This window comes from Chiloscyllium plagiosum, chromosome 40, assembly GCF_004010195.1.
Source record: "Chiloscyllium plagiosum isolate BGI_BamShark_2017 chromosome 40, ASM401019v2, whole genome shotgun sequence".
NCBI lineage: Eukaryota > Metazoa > Chordata > Chondrichthyes > Orectolobiformes > Hemiscylliidae > Chiloscyllium > Chiloscyllium plagiosum.
This window is the reverse complement of record NC_057749.1, coordinates 8,571,159-8,577,997: the sequence shown is the minus strand read 5'-3', so window position 1 is coordinate 8,577,997 and position 6,839 is coordinate 8,571,159.

The window sequence follows — 6,839 nt, the reverse complement described above, 5'->3', positions numbered from 1 at the left end:
GATTGGTGGGGTGTTAGGTGAGGACCAGTGGGGTTCTGTCCTGGTGGCGGTTGGAGGGGCGGGGCTCAAGGGCGGAGGAGCGGGAAGTGGAAGAGATGCGGTGGAGGGCATCGTCGACCACGTCGGGGGGGAAATTGCGGTCCTTGAAGAAGGAGGCCATCTGGGTTGTGCGTTTTTGGAACTGGTCCTCCTGGGAGCAGATGCGGCGGAGTCGAAGGAATTGGGAGAATGGGATGGCGTTTTTACAGGCGGCAGGATGGGAGGAGGTGTAGTCCAGGTAGCTGTGGGAGTCGGTCGGTTTATTATCAATAGCATGGCAATTTAGTCCAACTGGTTTATGTCCGTGTTTGTGAGCTGTTTGAGCCTCCTTCACCTGACCATTACAGTGTAAACTTTGAGTCATTTCCGCCCTCCTCCCTCATGTGTTTATCCAGCTCCTCCATAAATTTTTTTATTCTGAACATTTTTTTTCATTCCCATGCCTTGAGATTTGTTCATCAGGAGACTTTTTCCCTGAAACGATCTTGAGAGAACAGAGGGACAATGCCGGACGGTCAAGTAAGACAGCAATAGTTCACTAATGTCCTTTAGGGAAGGAAACTGCCATCCTTACCTGGTCTGGCCTACGCGTGACTCCAAACCCACAGTAATGTAGTTGACTCTTGACTGCCCTCTGGGCAATTATGGATGGACAATAAATGCTGACAGAGTCAGCAAAGCCCTCATCCTTTGAATGAATAAAAAAAAGTGAACAGACCAGTTTCTGACAAGGACAGCGATCGTAAATCATCGGGAGCATTATATATATATAAGGTCTTCTCATCTCTTGATTGGTCATTTTCCATTTCCTTCACCTGGTTTCACCTGGTCCTTTTGAGTGAAGTTACCATTCAGTGTTGAAACAGGATCAGTTTTTTCTATAATAATGACTTTTATTTCATTAAGAAACTCAAGTAAGACTTACCACATTCGTCCAACAAAAACAGAAATTGGAGAAACTCAGCAGGTATGGTAGCATCTATGGAGTGAAAGCCAATATTTTGAGTCCAGTGCCCCTTCTTCAGAACAGATTTATAAACATCTTTATGCGATCTGTCTTGAGAACGCTTGCTTTCTGATGCATTCTGTAGAATGTTCCAACACAGTTACCTCACATTTGCCTCTTGTTAATTCTGAATGTTAGAATATAAGTTGTATCCATGTCCTGTGAGTTGCATAACAGTTGTAACTTTGTCTGATAAAATCTGCTCTTTGTTTGCTCAAAACTTTGAAATATTGTAGCTTCATTCTCTAAGTAAGGACATAGGATCTCAAACAATATCTACTTTAAAAATAAAACTGGAACCTAGCCAGATCATAAGATAAATTTTGTTGTCAGGTTCAGGACCATAACACTCTTCAGAGCAAAGAAGGTGAAGGAGCGATGGAAGGCAGATATTCAAAATGAGGAGGGATACCAATAGAGTGGATGTGAGAAAGTGTTACCACTGGCAGGACGATTTGTAACCGGGGATCATAGACTTCAGGTAATTAGCAGAATAATTAACAGTAAAAAAGAAACGAAGCACTGCAGATGCTGGAAATCAGAAAAAAAAAACAAATTGCTGTAAATTGTAAGACGATCACAGGAGGTTAACACCTTGGATTAATTTTCATCCTTTGGTTGGCCCCCCCGCTATGTTTCTTGGAGAAAGTGAGGACTGCAGATGTTGAGGAGTCAGAGTCAAAAAATGTGGCGCTGGATAAGCACAGTAGGTCAGGCATGATCCATGGGAGAGTTGACGTTTCAGGCATAAACCCTTCATCGAGAATGATAAAGAGCTTATGCCCAAAACGTTGACCCTCCCGCACCTCGGATGCTGCCTGACCTGCTGTGCTTCTCCAGCGCCACACTCTTTGGACTCTGTTTCTTGGAGCCTGGCTTCCCTCCAGCTGAGGTTGTAGGGAGTTAATGAAGAGATCCTCCTGCTCTTCGTAACTCTGGGTACAGGGCTATGATTGTAAAACACCACCGGTTATGGACTCTCAAATAAAAAACAGCATACTGCAGGTGCTGGAAATCTGAACTAAAAACAAAACATGCAGGAGAAACACAGCAGGCCTGGCAGCATCTGCGGAGGTAGAAAAAGAGTTAACATTTTGGGTCTAGTGACCAAGGTTAAAATCCTTTCTTCTGTTCAATGTGTTGTGATCTGATAAGATAGTGGAAGCAGGTTCATAAACAACTTTCCTTTTTCGAATGGAATTCAATCAATATTGAAGAAGAGGTTAATGGGACAGTGTAAGAGAGTGAGATGAGTTGGTTTGTGGGTGGCACGGTGGCACAGTGGTTAGTACTGCTGCCTCACAGCACCAGAGACCCGGGTTCAATTCCCGACTCAGGCAACTGACTGTGTGGAGTTTGCACATTCTCCCCGTGTCTGCATGGGTTTTCTCCGGGTGCTCCGGTTTCCTCCCACAGTCCAAAGATGTGCGGGTCAGGTGAATTGGCCATGCTAAATTGCCCGTAGTGTTAGGTTAAAGGGGTAAATGTAGGGGTATGGGTGGGTTGCGCTTCGGCGGGTCGGTGTGGACTTGTTGGGCCGAAGGGCCTGTTTCCACACTAAGTAATCTAATCTAATCTAAAACAGAACCAGCATATCCTTAATGGGCTGAAGGTTCCCCTTCTGTTTTCTGCGATTTTATCTGCATCCGTTTGTGCACCACTGCATCCTCAAGTCTCTGACTGATCATACAATCCCTACAGTGCAGAAGGAATCCATTCAGCCCATAAAGTCTGCATGGATCTTCCCAAGAGTATCCAACCCAGACCCAGCCCTCCACCATATCCCCATAGCCCCATATTTACCATGACTAATCCATCATGACGAGTTTACACACTACAGACAATTTTAGCATCCAATTTTTTCGGTGTGGGAGGAAACCAGAGCACCCAATGGAAGCCCACAAAGTACGTGCAAACTCTACACTGACAGTCGCCCAAGGCTGGAATCGAACCACTGATCCACCGTACCGCCTGGCTTGATTGCCAAGGAAGGTGCATTCATAATGCAGCCGGACAAAAAATGTCAGCCTGCGAATCTTTGTCGACATACCCAAACAGCAAGAGATAATAGCAAGACTGACCCCAGGTCAACCAATGCAATGAAAAGAAGATTGGAGCCTCTACTGTCACTAATCATAATTCCAGATAGCAACATGCATGGAAAAGCGCATGTTGAACTCACCATTACCAGGATAATATTACAAGAATCATACTTTTAAATTACAAAACTATATTGCATTCATTAAAAATATTTATGTACACACAATTACAAGAACCATCCTATGTGACAATAGAGACGGAATTTCATAAGTACTTTATTGGGTGTAAAATACTTTAAGGTGACCTAGGGTCATGAAAGACACTTTAGAAATGCAAGTCTTTATTTTCCATGGACCTTGAAAGTGACTATTTACTATTTCTAACTCCAAGATTACGTTCTCTGTTGTTTCCCCTCGAAACCATGTGTAATGTGTCCAGAAGCTTGGAGGGTTATTCTACATCGTTTGAGAACTGACAGTTAGTTCCAATTGGAGAATATATCCATTCCATGTGCAAGCATGACCCTGACCTTCCCGTATCCGGTCATTTTAACACAGCATCCTGCTTGTATGCCACATGTCTGTCCTCATGCCATAGTGTTCCATGGAATCACAGCACAAACTGGAGGAGCAACATCTCATCTTCAAACTCGGCACTTTACAAACTCCTGGACTCAATATTGAACTCAACACCTTCAGATTGTGAAACCATTCCTTCCCCTTCTTTTTGCTTTACATTCTCTGTCACCATGTTCCCCCACCTCCCCACCCTACCGACCCCAATGGGACTGTCTGTTCTTTCCAGTCTGACACACCATTGTTCTGCCATTTTTGCATTCCAATCACTTAATCTGAATATCAACATCTTTTCTCCCCTCAGCCCTCCAACACCCACCACCCCACACAATGTTGCCCCCTCCACACTTCATATCAGCTCTGATGAAGAGACATCTGGATTCGAAACATTAGCTTGCTGTCTCTCCATGGATGCTGCCTGACCTGCAGTGGTCTCCAGCGTTTTTTATATTCCGTTTGTTCCACTTGCTTGGCTCATATTGACTGGAGCAAGACCACACTCTCAGTAATTGAATCAGCAATGGGGCATTGATGCTAAGAACTGTTTTATTTTCAAATTTAAATCCCCACAGTCAATGTTGTTATTCTACTGTAATGGCAATGCAAATGGTGTCAAAAGACCAGGCACTACAGTGTCCAAAGCTTAACAATGAATTCAGCTGCCATTTGTTTTGGTTGAGATTTCAGCTTTTAAGAACCTCTACACATTTGTAACGCACCTCACACTCCTCACCTTCGCTCCTCACTATATCTGGGGAATTTCAGGTACCTTTTGTATGTGTGCACATTCATTACAATTCGAAACCCTGTTTAAAGCATGTATTACCAATGCAGCCCGAAAATGGACTTTCATTGCATTGAATATGAGTTCCCTTGTTCGACTGTCATGATTGAATCCAAAGATGCAAACTATGAATTGAAGGAAACGCCTTGAAATTGCTGCACACCCTGTTGTATAATGCAGTTAAGACTGAATCTCTCCATTAGCAGTGAATGTGCTGCAAATTCAGCAAGTTTTCTCACAATTCCCATCCCTGAAATTGGTTCTTAATCAGAATTGGTTCTGAGAAGGATCCTTATTAAGAACTTCTAAGGTCAAAACTAGAAGTTGGATATTAAAAAGAAATTCTTGTTGCATTTTAACAGAATCCATGTGGTTAATACTGAGAGCTGCTATTCTCCTGTCAGCTCTGAGATGAGGGAATACCTCAGGGGTTAATACTGAGGGCTGATATTCTCCTGTCAGCTCTGAGATGAGGGAATACCTCAGGGGTTAATACTGAGGGCTGATATTCTCCTTTGCAGTTCAGTGGTGAAGGAACTTCAGCTTAACTCGCAGATTCAAGGTTGCAGTTGAAAATTGATCCCAAGCTTATCTGGATACTCAAACTTTACAGAGCTCAGTTACTGTATGGATTTATCTACTTGTTCAACATTGGCCACTGTCTCGATTTTAACCCTTGACTTAGTCCATCCCCTCCTGTGTCTGGCCACTGGTACCATTCTTTACAAACTGTGCTTCATTAACTGTGTGTGAAGAGACTATGTTACACTCACATGTGTCTTTGTCTCTTACTCTGTACAGCAATTAATAGCCCTGGGCAAGGCTCCCTGATGCCATACTACAACAACAATTTACATTTATATAGCACTGCAAATGTAGCAAAATTGACAGGAACAATATTTGTGCAAAGTTTATCATGGAGCCACATATTAGGGTAGGTTTGATGAAAGCAATTGGTTTTGAGAAGGAACTGATGGAAGAAAGGGAGATATTAAAATCTAAGAGGGTGACCAATCATGAGCAAGTGGGGAAAAAGAAATTGGTGCAGAAACTGAGTTCTGTGAAGGATGAGTATTCAGATAAGCTTGGGATTGATTTCCAACTGCAAATTTGAATCTGCCAGTTAAACCTAAGTGTTCCTTTATGGAGTGGTCTAGAGAGTGAATTTGTAAGCGTAGGGCTCAAGAAGCCAATGGCATGGCTAACACCTTTGGAAAGAAAGAAACTGGGAATGGATAAGAGGTCAGGATTGGAAGAATATGGGCATCTCAAAGAGTTTAAGGGCTAAAGGAAGTTACGAAGTTCAAAGTGTGAGACATGGAGAATTTGAAACTAAAGATGGAAATTTTGAATTCAAGCCTTAGTAACCTATGTACCAAGTGAGAATTATACAGCACGGAAACAGGGTCTTCAGTTCAACTCGTCTGCACCAACCAGACATCCCTTTCTGACCTAGTCTCATTTGTCAGCACTTGGCCTGTATCTCCCAAACCCTTCCTATTCATATACCCATCCAGATACCTTTTAAATGTTGTAATAGTATCAGTCTCCACTACTTCCTCTGGCAGCTCATTCCATACATGCACCACCCTCTGCATGAAATGTTGCCCCTAAAGGTCCTTTTTAAATCTTTCCCTGTTACCTTAAACTATGCCCTCTAGTTTTGGAGACCCCCAACCTAGGAAAAAGGCCTGACCAGTCACCCTATCCATGCCCCTCATGATTTTATAAACCTCCATAAGGTCACCTCTCAGATTCTGACACTCTAGGGAAAAAAGCCCCAGCCTGTTCAGTCTCTTCCTGTAGCTCAAATCCTCCAATGCTGGCAACGCCCTTGTAAAATCTTTTGTGCACTCTCTCAAGTTTAACAATATCTTTCTGAAAGAAGGGCCAGTCAATACAAGGATGATAGATACATGGGTTAAAAGTGGGTTTTGTTCCTGAGTATGATTGGAAGTTGATTTTTACGCAAGTCAGAACACATTACAGTGCAATATAAGTACAAGCAAGAATTCACATGTTGGATCTTTAAAGTTACGATAAGTAGGGGATCTTGATCATAAGTACAACTGTTTGTAAATCAGGGACCACCTGCAAACAACACTTGGTGCAACTGTAGACGCGGACAACAGAATTTCGGAAAGACTCAACAAAGGGTGCAAGGTGAAATCCTGGCCAGGAGAACATTGGAATAAACAAGCCTAGAGGTAACAAAGACAAAGTTGAGGAACGTAGCAGCAATTTGATGATAATAATGGGGCTAGGCTTGATTGGCACCCCATTTACCACCCTAGATATACATATCCTTCACCACTGATATATAACAGCAACAGTGAGTACTATCTGTATGGTGCATTGTAGCATATCATTGACACTCTGTCTACAGCATCTTCAA